Source organism: Myxine glutinosa, chromosome 12 (genome assembly GCF_964187855.1).
Source record: "Myxine glutinosa chromosome 12, kmMyxGlut1.1, whole genome shotgun sequence".
Taxonomy (NCBI): domain Eukaryota; kingdom Metazoa; phylum Chordata; class Myxini; order Myxiniformes; family Myxinidae; genus Myxine; species Myxine glutinosa.
The window spans coordinates 72,903,225-72,920,378 of NC_136272.1; the positions used below are offsets into that span (position 1 = coordinate 72,903,225).

The window sequence follows — 17,154 nt, forward strand, 5'->3', positions numbered from 1 at the left end:
AGAAGTACCTTTAGAAAACTCACCAGACTCAATGGTGTAAAGGTTAAAGAATTTGCTCTGCACCTGGGAGAATGGTAGTTCAAACCTGGCTGAGTTCATACCAAATACTTTATTAAACTAGAACGCCACTCAGTAGAGCGCATACTCCCGCCGTGGGTCAAGTTGCTATAGTACGATTTCACAAAAGTTTGAGGGAGTAGTTCAGTGACAACAGCAAGACAACAGCAAGACAACACAAGACAACACAAGACAACAGCAAGACAACACAAGACAACACAAGACAACACAAGACAGACACTGCCCAGAAATATTATATATATAGAATATATAGAAGATAATGTTAAAAAAAACAAGGCAATTTCACTTGCATTTTCGGATTCAGCGTTCAATTCTATATAAGTGAGTGTATTTTGAGGCCTGTGTGACTTCAAATAAAATTGTAAGCCTGGAAAACCGTTCGTTTCATTCCTTAGGGATACAACATGTAAAACTGGCCCAAACGTCAAAACAAAACTCGCTCATTTTAAGTCGTACAAGCTCATGCGACCACTCATTCTTCTGGGAGGAATCCCGTGCACATGCTGGTCACACCTATAACTCACCTAAGTCTTTATAAGTTCATCAAATACTGACGCCGCGATTGACATTCGCTGAGGTAAATGTTGAGATCTCTTCTGAGGTAAAAAAAAACAACAACAAAAAAAACCAGTTTTGAAGTATTATACGTATCAAACGATACATTTCATGAAACGGGGAAACCTAATACACACTTTGGTGGTTTTAAAATGACAGAATATGTCTTTATTAGAAAAAAAAAGAACATTGAAGACAACGCTGCTAAACAATACACTGCTCTAACGCATGACCACGAGTTTAAACTACATTTACAACAAATATGAAAACTATTTTCATATCACAATGTTAAATATAGAATATATAGAAGATAATGTTAAAAAAAAAATGAGCCCTATCTTCCAATGGTAAAAAATTCCCAAAATATTCCTGGATCCGGAATAATATCCTGAGCTTCACCAAAAAATAAACAATTCTTCCTTATCCCAAGGGCAATCATCCCACCAACTTTCATCCAAATCAGTTCAGAACTTTTCCAGATATCTTGTTCACAAACACACGAACACACACACACACACGACCGAATGCATTACTCCCTGGCGGGAGTAACTAGAGCTCATAGGACATGATATCCCTACATGAAACTCATAGAACATATGTGTTTAAATACTTCAATTTTAATCAAATTGTGCTTTTAAAGATCATAAAAAAGAAATCCGGAAGTATTAAGGTGATTTGTGTTCTACAATATTCAAGTACGGTATTATGCTCGCATTTAGAGAGGACTAAAGGCATATAAATATATTAATTCTGGGTTTTACCGCTGGTTTACCCCATGTCTATTCCATCGCCCTATCTAATACGTAACATTAGTTTATCATGCCTGTTGTTTGTGACCTTTATAACATCCTTAAAAACAAGTTTAAAAAACGAGAACGACACTCTTCAACGTCGCGATGTCGGCCGATATGCCTCCGCCCACATTATTACATCATTATAATACTTGTACCAAGTTTCATTTAAATCCCTTCAGCTGTTCACAAGTTATCACATTTTTACCTGGCATGACCTTTGACCTCTTGACTCTAAAATCTAATCAGTTCATCTTTGCATCATGTATACTCATACGAAGTTTGTTCAAAATCTCATCACTTGTTCACAGGTTGGTGTGGCAACATAATGTTTACTTAGCATGACCTCTGACCTTTGAACTCTTAACCCCAATATCAAATTAGTTCATCTTTGCATCATAATACATACTTCTACCAACTTTGGTCAAAATCCCATCACTGGTTCACAAGTTATTGTGGTAACAGGATTTTTACCTAACATGACCTCTGACCTTGTGACCCCGAAATCTAATCAGTGCATCTTTACCTCATTATACACATCTGCACCAAGTTTGACTAAGATCCCTTCAGCCATTCTCACGTCATCACGGTAACGAAAACCTATCATGGACGGAGGAATGGACGGACGGACGGACAGCCGGACGGACAACCTGAAAACATAATGCCTCCGGCGACTTCGTCGGTGGAGGCAAAAGAAGAGGTTTCCTGTTTGAATGTTTTTCAGTTTTGTTTGACCGGCAAGCACATCGAGTAAAAGTTTTTATCTCACTCCTCTGTGTATGCATAATTGGGACAAATTCAAAGCCAGAGTACGGAAAAACAACAAACTTGTCTTCTTCTTGATGTTCCTATTTGTGCTCAAAACATAGCATTCAATTGAAATAAGTTGTTCCTCGTTCATAAACGGACAATCATAAACTGATAAGACACGTTTGGCTAGTCCTGGCTAGTCAAACGTTCGGCCTGCTTTCGAAAAGCCTTCAGGAAAGCACATTGATGTGTGGCGACCCAGAAGGTAGTCAGGTTCACTTTGTTTTTTCGTTCAAAATTTTGGTAGATTAGCAAAACTATACATTTTTGGAATATTCAGAGCATGAGGAATCCAAAAATTAATGTTTACATTTGCGTAGACACCTTTGCGAAAATGACACTCAGGACAGTGATGAAGATCTGTAAAAGCATATACCTGAACGGTATAGACCTCGTAGATCCTGTGTATAGGACTTATAGTTCAATCTGATACTACCTATAACTTCCTAGAACAACCTATAACTTCAAAGGACTTGCAATATCACAAATATAAAGACAATGGTTTTCAATTACCTTTGTTTGTTGCTTTTCTATAATCCTGAGCACTATTTTGAGGCCTTTATTGGATTCCTTGACCCAGAAAACATAGGATTAGCATATTTAATTAAGTCTCTAGGTTGACTAGAAGCCGAGATCGCGCAAAATATTGTTATGGAACCCAACGTCGGCCTATGGTTCCCCTTTGAGGGGGGATTAGTCCCCTCGTCTATTACTGACCGACATGGTCCCTGAAGCTGCACCGCGACCTCCGGAAAGGCCGTTGAGCAGCTTCGTTCGTGACCGCGGATAAGATGTTAATTTGCCGAGCGGATGGCAGCCGCGGCCCGAACCATTAACAAAGACGAGACCCGATTCCTTAACGTTGGCCAAATCGTGCCACAGGTATTCAATTGGGAAAAGACAAAGACGACGGATGTCGGGCCACGCCCTTCTTCTCCGAGTTGGAGCACATGGGCAATGGCGGCGAATGCAGTTGGCAATAGAGGCTTTGGGAATGGGGCTTTGGGAATGAAAATGAAAGGGGATCTACCTTATTTCACTTGGTGCAATGGAGAATGTCAACTAGTGGGAACAGAGCCTTAACCTACACAGAATAAGGAAATAAACTACCAACAAGGAGGAAATCTATGATTGGCTAACGTGATGGCATATGACCTAACTAAGGGATGCCCTTTGACCTTTATACACAGAATGGAGGCAGGAGGGTGGTCTTTACAATTCATTACACAATAAAAAAACACAATTCTCATATCCACAACAATATGTATTTTATGGCGGCCATTTTCAAAATCCAAAATGGCGGCCATGCAGGTGTTTGTGCAAATGCCAACATTGATTTTCAGATTCTCCATGCTCTGAAGATTCCAAAAATGTACAGGTTTGCTAATCCCAAAATCTTGAAAGAAATTATATTTGTTAACATAGTGAACCTGACTATCTTCATCACTGTCCTGAGTGTCATTTTCGCAAAGGTGTCTACGCAAATGTAAACATTAATTTTTGGATTCCTCATGCTCTGAATATTCCAAAAATGTACAGGTTTGCTAATCCCAAAATTTTGAACGAAATTATATTTGTTAACATAGTGAACCTGATTTGAGTGTGGAATGTGGAATGAGTGGTGTGGAATGGAATGAGTGGTGTGTGGTGTGAAAATGTGGTGTGGAATGAGCTTATGCTGGTCTTTTGGGATATCCCATTTGAGCTCCACTAGCTTACAGTATAGAACGTGGTCCTCTGTGATGACTGTATACTGCTGACCAATGTGTGTTGATAGTTCCATACACCTCCTCGCATCTGTATTTCATGGATCAAGTTTATGGGCCGGCGCTTGAAGGATTAACATGTGTATACAATTGTTATTTCTGGATCATTATTGGTTAGTTTTTGATTGAATTCTGTCGATCTAGTCTTCCATCGTGGACTTTTGGCATTGCGTTATGAAAGCCAGATCAGTGGCTCATGGATTCTGGTCAGACTCCTTTGCTTTCTCAGAAGTGCCGCACCATTCTATCTCCACTTAAGTGGAAAAGACTGGGTTGATCTTTCACGAGCCTCGATTCAGTATACAAAAAAAAACAAAAAAAAAACAGGGCAAAGCTGTTCCATGGATTCAAGCACATCCAAGCAATAGCAACATGCTTCTTAGCAGGGAATATCCAGAATACTATGGTACCCTATGGAGGCCATGGTGTGACAGGCTATATTAATGGAGCAAGTTTGTAATAAGTGACCTGAGACTTTGACCTTTGCCCTGCTGACCCAATGACCTGTTGACCCCATGGCCTTGGTAAATAATTAATACAAATATTATTTATTTTTCAATTACAAGTGCAAAGGGTCCTTTTAATCTGAATGACTGCATAAAAATAGCAAGTTTTATGGAAAAAAAGAAGAGAACATGCACATTTATAACTAAAATTATGTATTTTGGTGGCCATCTTGTTACTTGCAAAATCGAAGATTTTTCATAGTGGGGCGGCTTAGCCCAAATATTCAAAAGAATTGTGCATTTTGTGATACAAGCACCAAATTTGGCACAAATGTACATTAATATGTTGCGAACATTTTCAGATATTGGGCCACTTGAAATTCCGTAATTTTTTTTTTCAAATTTTTTCAAATTTCGTAATTTCAAATTTTTCGGGTGACACCGTCACAATTTCGGTCTTCGAGGCCGGCCGATAGGCAAAGTGTGACCGGAAGGGACGAGGTTCTCCTGACCACGTGGCCCTCGATCTGGGAAGCGAGAGGCGTTCCATTAGTGGACGCGCCCCTCACGCCCGACTTTTGGGCGGCCCCGGCAGGCCGTTTGTTTTGACGTTCCGTGACAGGCCCCGCACCCCCACCTCCGGGCCGACCGGAAGCTTGTGCTGAGTACATCATACCTGAACAACTCAGTGAGGCAGAACACAGCAGTGCACACCAGGGTGACCCCTTCAGTGCATAAACCAATTAACCTGTCCACTGCAGGGCATATAGAAATGAAGTTATTTTCTGCATATAATAATAATATAAGTTCAGTTCTATATAACAATTTCTGTTATCACCACTACCACTACAACTACCACTACTACAAGCTTTGTCTGGAATTTTGTGGACTAACAGACAAACAGACATACAGACAAGCTGGGATCAAAACATTACCTCCTTCCACCATTGAGTGTAGAGGTAAACATCATGGAAATTATATCATGCCCTAGATTTAATTCATGCTTACCCGTGTATTTGCTTCACTGGTTCACAAGGTCTTTTGCATACATGTAATTCAGACTCTCGTCTTCATTGCTGACCACACAATGTTCGCAACATATTAATGTACATTTGTGCCAAATTTGGTGCTTGTATCACAAAATGCACAATTCTTTTGAATATTTGGGCTAAGCCGCCCCACTATATCGGCCGGCCTCGAAGACCGAAATTGTGACGGTGTCACCCGAAAAATTTGAAATTACGAAATTTGAAAAAAATTGAAAAAAAAAATTACGGAATTTCAAGTGGCCCAATATCTGAAAATGTTCGCAACATATTAATGTACATTTGTGCCAAATTTGGTGCTTGTATCACAAAATGCACAACAGGTTTGCTATGCTGCTACACTATATATTGGTCGGTTGCGTTTGTGGTTCTGTCTGTTTGTTTGTCACCGGCCTACAGGTCACAATTCTAAACCGATCGTCACGAAACTTCACTAAGTTGAATAGGTCGTCCCAATTGAGAAGACTATTGTTTTTGGGGTCAAAAGTTTAAAACGTCATCATAGGCCAAAGGTCACCAACATTGCCAAATTTCTAAAATCCTCAATTTTCATCCGATTGACTTGAAATTTGAAGAGGACCTGCATATCTATTCATTGAATTCAACCACCAAGTATATTTGAGGTCAACATAGGCCAAAAGGTCAACATAGGCCGAATTTCTTAAATCCTCAATTTTCATCCGATTGACTTGAAATTTCAAGAGGACTTGCATATCTGGTCTCTGAATGCAACCACTAAGTATATTTGAGGTCAACATATGCCAAAAGGTCAACATAGGCTAAATTTCTAAAATCCTCAATTTTCATCCGATTGACTTGAAATTTGAAGGAGACTTGCATATCTATTCATTGAATTCAACCACCAAGTATATTTGAGGTCAACATAGGCCAAAAGGTCAACATAGGCTAAATTTCTAAAATCCTCAATTTTCATCCGATTGACTTGAAATTTGAAGAGGACCTGCATATCTATTCATTGAATTCAACCACCAAGTATATTTGAGGTCAACATAGGCCAAAAGGTCAACATAGGCTAAATTTCTAAAATCCTCAATTTTCATCCGATTGACTTGAAATTTGAAGAAGACTTGCATATATATTCATTGAATTCAACCACCAAGTATATTTGAGGTCAACATAGGCCAAAAGGTCAACATGGGCCGAATTTCTTAAATCCTCAATTTTCATCCGATTGACTGGAAATTTGAAGAGCATTTGCATATCTGGTCATTGAATTCAACCACAAATTATATTTTAGGTGAACATAGGCCAAAAGGTCAACATAGGCCATATTTCTAAAATCATCAATTTTCATCCGATTGACTTGAATTTCTAAGAGGATTTGCATATATGGTCACTGAATTCAACCACCAGCCATTTTTGAGGTCAACATAGACCAAGTTTTTAAAATCCTCAATTTTCATCTGATTGACTTGCAAATTGAACAGCATTTGCACATTGAGTCACTAAATAGGGAAACTAACTATTGTTTGAGGTCAAAAGGTCAAAGGTCAACTCAAGGTCAACCTTCCAAAATCATTTTTCATCTGAAAAATCGTCACTTTTCTTCCTATTGACCCGAGCTTTGATCAAGATTGTCAATTTTAATCTTGATGAAATGGACAATTTGCTGTATCAATGGAATTTTTTTTCTTGGGGGGGGGGGGGGGGGGTGGAGCGGCGATTTTGCAAGTATCATGCTCCGCATGACGTCTTGTTTTTTTTATATTATAGTGGCTAAATAACTGAAAATCCAGCCTGGTAACAACTATTTTAATTCAGTACACTCAACCATCAATTACCCCCCAAATGGCCAGGATTTCCACGACAGCAATCACTTCTACCAAAAAAATGCCGCATGCTTTCACTTTTTTATGCCTCTGCCGACGCAGTCACCAGAGGCATTATACTTTTGGGTTGTCCGTCCGGATGTCTGTCCGTTCATCCATCCGTACTTCTATCCATCCATCCATCCATCCATCCATGTGTCTCTGTCCGTGATCAAAAAAGTTCAAAAAAGTTCTGAATCAAAAATAAAGGTTCTGTAATATTAACAGTGAAATATGGAATTGTGAAGACCAAATACTTTTTTCAATTTCAACTTATTTTTCGAGAAAACTACGAGTTATTTGAAAAAAAGTGCAAGGGTGCCAATATTTTTTGGCCACGACTGTATATACTATAAAAAAGCATCAGAACTTGTGTATATGTGTAGACATAGATAAGACTCTTTGCCTAAACCACATTTTCTGTTGTAAATCCAGCCTTAAGCTGAACTCATCTCAACCGTGAATGTTTGCCGCAGATCCATTGTTCCCACCATAAGTGTGATACAAGTTCCAGGGGCCACTCGCTGTCCATGCATCGATCCATCCACAGCCTGCCTGCAGAATCTAAAATGTACTGTCAATGTTATTTGATCGCAAGGTGTGCAATTACACCCGCACCTCATGTGGTACCACTGTTGTTGATGAAAAGCGACGGATGACGGTGTACAGAACTCACCTTCACTTACCTCCACCTGTCCTGATATTTGCAATTTATTTAGCTTGGTTCACGGATGTATATGCTTGGGCTGTACATATATGGGAAGGTGTAACCAGAGTAGTTGTTCTAGGATTATTTGACTGAAAGTATGGTATTCTTTGGGGGTAAGGTACTAAGATAGGTACCTGAGTACTCGTACAATCGCTTGGCTCAACACTGGGATCCATTTTGTCCCTAGTTTATGCCATTCCAACACCATGTGTAGGCTTATATGGTACTAGCCAGAACTGCTTTTGCAAAATATTATTGAACAACCTCTGTAACTCCGATAATTCCTCCCTGCTCAGAGTAACATAAAACCTTTCGATGACGTGCGCAATGCAACTTTACCGTACCACAAGTACCACCACAAGCAGGGGATAATAGTTTGCTAAAACATAGACATTTAGAAGCAACCGAACGATATATGAATGAAAGGATTATTGCTGTAAATGAGCGAAAAGGGTTGAAAAGTAAAGGCGAAAAAAACCCCTCACCTGTATTCTTGAATCACACAAGGTGTCAAATAGTAACAACCGTCCGTGCCTGTCCACGTATGTACACATATGTATATACAAGACTGAAAACGGGTAAAGCGAATTTAATAGTTTGCCAAAGCAACTTTCATTGAACACTTTCTCTTCATCAGTCTAGACATGAACCGTTAACCATGTTGTAGACTTGGATTTGTTTCACATCGTTGACAATGGATTTGTCAACTTCCAGCATGCAACGCAGGCTCTCCAATGCCCATGCTCCAAATGAGTTCCCGAATTACCTCCTTGGAAAACGTGCTCAGCATGATGTTTGAAGTGATCTTTGGTTGCTTTTATAGTGGATTTTCAAAGAACGTAATGCATGTCGAGTGGGAACAACAGGCTGGCATTGAGACACGCACTCTAATTTATATGTTAACCAGTGATAATCCATGTGTTTGTCTACACATTGGACATTCTTCAAAACAGCAGTTCTTGTTTTTGTATCCAAGGTCAAGGCTTGTGGAAGAGCAAGTACACTAAATGGACGAGGACGCAACAGAACAAAAGCAACATTAGGGAGAGGTGGGAAACACCAACATCAGGGTTGAAGGATAAAATAGAGGGAGACTTGGCAATACAAGAAGAAAAAGACAAAAAATATCTTAGCCCCCACCGTGGTTTTAGTAATTTTGCTGTATGGAGTTAAATGCCATCAGTCGGCCACCTTTGGTCGGATTACAAATCAAACTATTCTGCATATGTATACTCTCATGTTTTGTCTTTGTGCCAAGTTTGAACAAAATCGATCCATATGCTTCTCGACAAATGGTTGGGGACAACTTTAAGTAACAAAATGGCTGCCAGTCAGCCATCTTGGATCTATTCTTGAAAGCAAATGACGTGCATAAGTAAGCCATCGTTCGTTATCTGTTTGCCAAGTTTCAACAACATCTATAAATGCATGTCCGAAGAAATGATTGAGGACATGTTCAACATCGGGTTTTACACAACTAAAATGGCCGTCAGTCGGCCATCTTTGATCGCACCACGAAACACAATGATGTGTCCGTGTATATATATATATATATTAAGGTGGCCCTTAAACGGGGTGAAATTTTAAAATGTTAATTTGAATGTTCCCATGGCCTAAATGTGATCCATTTGGGATAGAAACACTGCATTCAAAATTTCATACAGGTCTGTTTATATTGAGAGGTAGTCCAGGCACCTTCAATAATCAAGATTTTATATATAGAGAGCACACAACAAACGAGAACGCCACTCAGTAGAGCGCATACTCCCGCCGTTGGTCAAGTTGGAGCCCTATCTTCCAATGGTAAAAAAAATCCTTCAAAAAATTCCTGGATCCGGAATATGAGCTTCACCAAAAACTAATCAATTCTTCCTTATCCCAAGGGCAATCATCCTACCAACGTTCATCCAAATCCGTTCAGAACTTTTCCAGATATCTTGTTCACAAACATGAACATACGAACACACATACGCACGCACGCACACACACACACACACACACACACGGACGGACACGATTGAATGTATTACTCCCTGGCGGGAGTAAATATACTACTGTACAAATACACTTCTTAAAGTTATTTTCATTTCTCATTCTATTTAACATTCCTGATGTTATTATATTTCCTGATGCTATTATATTAGTTTCGAGTCAAGGAAGGTTCTCACCAACATAAGTCATATCATTGCTGCCTGATTTTAGCCAATGTTGCTCTCCGATAGTCGGGATAAGTACGGCGGTGTTCAGACACGACCTGAAGTAAGAATTGGAGTTGCTCCTCATCCTTGGTAAGGAGCCGGTTGTAACTTTTCATGAGGGCCACACCTCGTTCAGCATGATCATTTACGACCTTCAACTCCCTGATCTGTTCCACAGCAGCTCTGTAGCCATCATGGTCACCCCATGTGCTTGGATCCACAGTTAAAAAGTCTGACGAGATTTTCAACTTTTCGAAGAATGTTTTTGTGTGGGGTGACACAAATTCTTCAATTCCCTTCTCGCTTAAGGCTTTCATGTCAGGCCGTGGCATCTTTGATGGTTCTTCATCTAATGGACGCTCGCCTTTCAGTGCTTCCACCATCAGTTGTTTAGTAGCGATAGGCACTTGTTTGTCGAAGAAGGCCAACCCCACAAGCTCTTCTCAAGTACCACAGATGGTTCCTCAACTTCTCACTGGTGGCTGTGGAGATTGCACGACTTGCAGTCTTGTAAGAGATCGAGGTCTTCATCAGCAGCAGATCATTCATTGGAGCTTCAGCTGCACTTGGAGCTTTCATCCAGGCTTGCAAATACACCAGAAACAAACAGACAAATTTCTCGTCGGCCATTCCTCTCTCGTGCCGTCAGCTTGAACTGTTGGTGGAAAAGCCAGATTTTGAGACTGTAGATGGCCTTCGGCATCCATCTTGCATGGTGAATCGCACCAGGAGCACGGAAATGAATGCCACGAGCAGGAACTCCTCCACGAAACAAAATGGTCAGTTCCAGAAGTTCTTTAGAATCATCCCGTGGCTGATTGAGGTCAAGCTGCTTCTTTGCAAAATCGATAACTTCATCAGTCACAGGGAGAATGCGGTCTTTGACAGATTCATCAGAGAGACCAGAGATGAATGCAGTCTGGTCAATAGAGTCCCACTTTGATTGGAATCTCTTAAACAGAAGAACTTCCGGTCCAGAGATGCTCCCCATGACTGCTTTAAATGCTGCAGCAAGCAGCAGCTCCATAATGTTGATTATGTTGATTGTTGAATAGTTGATTGTTTTACCACTCTTACTCTAGTCCATAGATGTGATAATTATTCATAAGCATGTTTTATCAAACGGTTTTATTTATTTCTGTGATACATACTGTATTATCTGTGATATGTGTTTTTAGTGCTACGTGACCTCAATCACATGGCCTATAGGGGGAAATGTTCAAGGGTGCTGGACTACCTCTAAATATTTATGCATTTAGCTGATATTTGGCCTGTTTTGTTTGTAGAGAACATGGACCAGTCGTAAAAGGTGAGAGCGTAACATTTCAAACTTTCAAAAATAAGGGCCACCCTAATATATATATATATATTTATTGTTATGAATTTGAGAATGGTGTTTTTTTGTGTTGTAAAATATCACCCTCCTTCCTCCAGTTGTTGTGTATAAAGGTCAAAGGGCGTCCCTTAGTTAGGTCATATACAATCACGTAGCCAAATCATAGATCTCCCTGTTCAGTAGTTATCTCCTTATTGTGTGTATTAGATTAAGGCTCATCCTGCTCATCCTTCTGCTCATCCTTCCATTAATTGACACTCCATTGCACCGAATTCAGACAAGGTAGATTCCCTGCACATTCCCCTTTTTTCAGGCCAACTGCATCGGGCGGTTACGCTGCATTCTGCTGCAGCTGTGGGTTGTGGTTGTTTTCGCTGCAAGACTCCATTAGCCACGAGGTCATCTCAGAGCCGAAGGTGGGAGGAGTCGGCCCAGCGCCGGGAACAAGGCGTGGCCTTGCCAACGCCTCCTCTAAGGGCGGGATCGGTGAGCCCTCGCGACCAATCAGGGCCGAGGCGACCTCACCGATGGGCGTGTCCTGGAGGCCGGCGGCTTGATCGCCCGAGGGAGATATAAGCACGCGCGGAAGCCTTTGGAAGAGTTGCGTCAGAGATACGGCAGATGCGTGACCCAGCTGATTTCTGCAGAGAGCCGCTTCAACCAGCCCGTTTCAACCAGCCGCGTGAAGCCCTGACGGGGCAGCGAGTGACCCTGCCGGTGTGCGGTGTAAAGCCGAATACAAGGAGCTGCCGGCTCCTCGCTTCCCGCCCGGAGTGGACCTGCTCGCTGTGCCCTGTGATTCCACCTGCTCATCCCTCCAAACCATTCCTGCCATTCCATCCTTTTGTGTACGTGAGTTTGTTTTGTGTGTTCTGTCCTGGGTTATAAGTAAGTCTGTATAAGCTAGAAATTGCACTGTGTCCTTCTGGTCCGTCCCCCTTTCTACATTATTTTATTATCCTTCCTTCTTCCTTGGTTTCTTTCATTGTGTAAGTAGTAATAATAAATAATAGTCGTATTTCCAACCTTTTGCCTTCGTCTTCCTCTTCTTCACATCCGTCGTCTTTGTCTTTTCCCCCATTGAATACCTGTGGCACGATTTGGCCAACGTTCAGGATCGGGTTAGTCTTTGTTAACGGTTCGTGCCGCGGCTGCCATCCGCTCGGCAAATTAACATCTTATCCGCGGTCGCGAACGAAGCTGCTCACCTGCCTCTGGAGGGAGCTTGTGCAGCTTCAGGGACCACGTCGGTCAGTCACAAACGAGGGACTAATCCCCCCTCGAGAAGGGATCCGAGGCCGACGTTGGGTTCCGTAACATTTGGTGTCGGGAGCGAGATTCGGACCTGAAGCGCTTAGCGCGCTCAAATTACGAGTGGGCCGAAATTTTGTTTTATAAAATCCTAAATTTGAAAGTCGTGCCATGCATGGTCAAGGCGACGGGATGCCGGTGGGAGAGATAGAAGGGTTAGGGGTAACCCAGGACCAGAGGGAAGAAATGGAGGAGAGAAATGATGATGTGGTTAAGGAGGTATCAGGCGCACAAAATGGCGGCGCTTCGCACGTGGTTGGGGCAGCCGCGCCCGCAGCACCGGTGAATCTAAACCTCTTTATGATACAAATAAGGGCGCTCATGGTCCAGACAAGTGGAGACCTGAGGAATGACTTGGGAAACCAAATTGTAGGAATGGGAAACCAACTTGTGGAATTGAGAAATGATATGGGAGGCCAAATGGGGGCAATGAGGGACGAAGCCAGGGGCAACAGTGAACGTTTAGCCAGCAAATTTAAGAGGCTAGGAAGCAAAATGGAGCGAATCAGCAAAATTGGGGACAGAATGGGTGACCGCATGCAAAAATGTGGGGAGACCATGGATCACATGGTGGGCGAGAGGGTCCCGAGGGTGCACGACGAGGTAAAGCGGGTCGAGGAGCACTGGTTGAGTGAAGTGGAGAAAAGTTTTGGTAAAATGACTGGTATAGAGATCGCGACCCGGGGTTTGGGGCAGCCGGCGACCGCTGAGGTAGAGGGGATTTTATTAAAGCCAACGGTCGTCGAGGTGAACAAAGAAATTATGGGTATAGTTGAAATTGGAGAGACGACAGACGTAGAAGAGCAACAGTTGGAGGAAGGAATGGATAAGGTGCAAAGTCTGAATTCACACCTTGATGCTGTGCTCATTAATCCTTATAAAGATTTGCAGGTGTTGGTGCAGGGAGGAAGAAGAACCCCGAAGGTGAGACGGGCTGTATGTGGTGCCGGGAGATTTTGTAGAAAGGTGTTCGGCGCGAAGAGAATTGTCGCACGATTGGGGTCAATATGGCACCCGGGCGTTGGTGAAGGGTCCCGTGTGAGTGGAAATGGCGCACGTGTGAGGAAAAAGTGTGCGTCAAAGAATGAGCGTGTTACGAAGCGCGAGTGTGAAACCGAGTGCGAGCGAGAATGCACATTGGGGTGTACGGAGTGTGACACAGGGAGTGAGAGCGATACGGAGTGTACGTGCGAGGGTGAGTGTGACACGGAGAGTAAGGTGGTGGTGGAACATGTGCGAGGAAGCACACCTGAATTGGTGGTGGCGCGAGTGCGAGAGAGCACATCGGAGCGCGTTAGTGGGTGGATGCAAGAGTGCACGCCCATGGTGAGTGGTACGGGGTACGTACCGAGTGGGGAGAGTGCGCAAGACGATGCGCGAGGTGTGTTAAGGAAGTGTGCGAACGGCGAGTGTGCGCGAGAGGTGTGGTGTGTAACATGGAGTGCGTTGGTGGAATGGACGGAGTGTGTGGAATGGACGGGCGGCGTTGGAACGCCGGGCTTGATGAGTGTAGAAAGGGTCGCGTGTGCGTGTGGGCATGCGAGTAAGGCGTCGACGTTAGCCGGGTTAGCAGTTAGGGTGACGGATAGCCGACGCGGGCACTTGGTGCGCCGCACGCTTTGTTGGATGCGAAGCTTTGCGCGGATCGCGCTTTGTTGGATGCTAGGCCCCGCACGGTCGAGTCCGGGCCTTGGGCGAGGCGACCGGTCTGGTTCAGGGGCGAGTGGGAGGAAGCGGACGGTGCCCCCTCGTGGGGACGGGGTTCCGACCGAGCGAGCCTTGGTCATCGGGCCCGGGACCGCAAGGTGCCGCGCCGAGATGGTGCATGGAATCTCGGCCCAACCAAGCCCCACCCCCCCCCCCCCCCCCCTGAACCGAATGCCGGACGGATTCAACCTGCAGGCGACCAAAACACCCGCGTTCCTTGCTCGGCTGTGCGAAGCCGGGCTTTGAGAATGTAACGACGCACCGAGGCTCAAGTTTAATGGACGGTGATGATGATAGTGTTTTTGGATTCGAAATTTTGGGATAGGGAATTTGTGATTGGTTGAAATTTAAGAGCAAAATTGATAGTGAGAGATGCCCGATGTGGTGGGATGGCAACTCTGCCATCCCTCACACCGGGGGGCAAAGGAGCAGTAGCTATGGGGCTGGCAGTGAAAACTAGCCCGGGAGGGTTAGGATATCGTGTGTAGGGATCTAGAGAAGAAGACCATAGGTAACGGTAAGGTTAGGTAGTGACAATGATACCTGTAGTGGGGACGCAGGTAGATTAGTTTGGATAATAATGACGAGGGAGCGCAATAGTTTAAAGGGGCGACTGGGAAGCGCAAGTTCCAGAGAGGAGTAGTTAGAAAAGATGATGCCGTGTGGTTGAGAATCGAAAGTGTATTGAGCGTGGAAGTGTATGGAGCAGTGAGTGAGGAACGATTGGGATTGCACAGGTGTGCAACTGAACAGGTGTATGGAGCAGTGTATGAGTGAGTGATGGTGATGTGTGTTGTGTTGACCAAATGGTCCAGGGAGGAAGGAGGGTGCAGGTGGCACCAGGTGAGATTGCACAGGTGTGCAACTGCAGGTGTATGGAGAATGGTTGTGTGGAATACATGGAGTGTGGAATATATGGAGTATGGAATGGATGGTCGTGGAGTGAGTATGGTGGAAACAGTGGAGTGGAGTGGATGGTGCGAAGGTGTGGATGGGGGAAAGGAGGATGGACCCCATCACGAATACCCGGGGAGGGTAGTTTAAGTGTTAGGTAGAGGGTACAGGTAAATTGTGGTTGGATATTGGCATCTGTGGTGCGTGGTGGAAGAATGATGGTTGAATCGGTGCATTAGTGTCGTGGAAATGGCTGGGCGTGTAGCCTGTTAGTGTGTATAGTTGGTTGAGCACTCCGCCACTGTTAGGATGTCGGCCAGGTGAGGCCGCAGGTGGGCTCTGGGAGCCGGTAGAGTTGTGGATGGGGCCCGAGGATCCGGAGGACGGACCCGGGTAGCCCAGTGCCAGAGAGGGCACCGAGTGGGGAAAGCGCCAAGGAGGGCCTTCCCCAGTTAGATAGGTTAGGTCAAGGAGCAGGTAAGCTCGGAGGCAACTACAGTGGTGGAGGTGTGCAGGTGGGTAGACCTGCTAGGAGAGCTACACGACTCAGCCCGGAAATTGTGCAGGGCACAGGGAATTGAACCGGGGGAGTGAGACCCCAAATTGAGGAAGCACCACAGTTTGGTCAATGGGAATTTGGTTCTTAAAACCGCATAGAGTGTAAGAAGGCCAATGGTTTGGCAGGGAAATGCCCCGGGTAGTGTAAAGTGTGTTAATGTCAGTTAGAGGATAGTTAGGATTAAGAATCTCCTTGCACCATCTACATCCACTCACCTGAGGTGACGCTACTCCGCACCATGCCATGTTTTGATTATTTTTTTCGGTGCAAATGTTTGGAATGTGAGACGCATCATGACGTGGGTGTGACATTGTGCTTTGTGTTCCATCTCTCCCTCCTTATGAGGATTGATGATGAGTTGGTGATGGCAAATTTTGAATTAGAGGGATTGTGGTTACGAATTTGGTATAGGGGAAATATGGGGAAGACGTGACAGTCGTGACGAATTTGTAAATGTGTAGATTTTTGTACATATGGGGTAAGGGCAAGGGTAGAGTAGGTAACAGGGGGGGTGACGTACGGTAGGGACGAGCTTTCTCACTTCGCTCTCCGTACGCACCTCGTCTTGCATTGCCTTGTTTGACGTGTATCCTTGTGACCTTACCCCTCGCTCACCTGTCTTTCCCCCCCCCCCCCCTTGTTTCCCACACGAGGACTGTGCGCCACTCGGCGCCGAGGGGAGCGTGCGGGAGTCCGCCATTGTGCGCCAGAAATCCCAGAACCAGCTGTCTGCATCGATGCACCACCCTATGGACCACATGTCTGTGGCTGAGCACCACTGATGGACCCCATGGGTTGGGGCATGGCCCCTCTGCTGGAACCGGCCATGAAGGCCCGAGATATTGCTGGCGGACCTTGGTCACAGGGCACCTATGCCACAGGTGAACCACACATAGTCGGCCCTCTGGGCCATAAATATATAAAAGATGGACGCATTGTGTGCCTTTTTCATTAGTCCAAATAGGCCGCCAGCAAAGAAGAAAGACAACATCAGTAAGAGAGCAATAGCCAGCAGAGGGAGCCGAAGAGGAAGACACCACCAGGGGTTTGGGTTTATTTTTATTCATGAACTGTGATGACTGTGCACCAAAGGGTGCTTTATGGTGCTTGATGGTGTTT

General features: G+C 44.2%; 1 long non-coding RNA gene across 1 annotated transcript in view; it reads right to left on the reverse strand.

Annotated features, from left to right (window-relative positions):
* Window positions 1-634: 634 nt before the first annotated feature.
* LOC144888351 (uncharacterized) overlaps window positions 635-17,154 on the reverse strand; it is a 317,211-nt gene continuing 300,691 nt past the window's right edge. The window contains exon 3 of the long non-coding RNA XR_013620943.1: window positions 635-674. This is a non-coding gene — a long non-coding RNA (uncharacterized LOC144888351). The remainder of the gene's footprint in view (window positions 675-17,154) is intronic.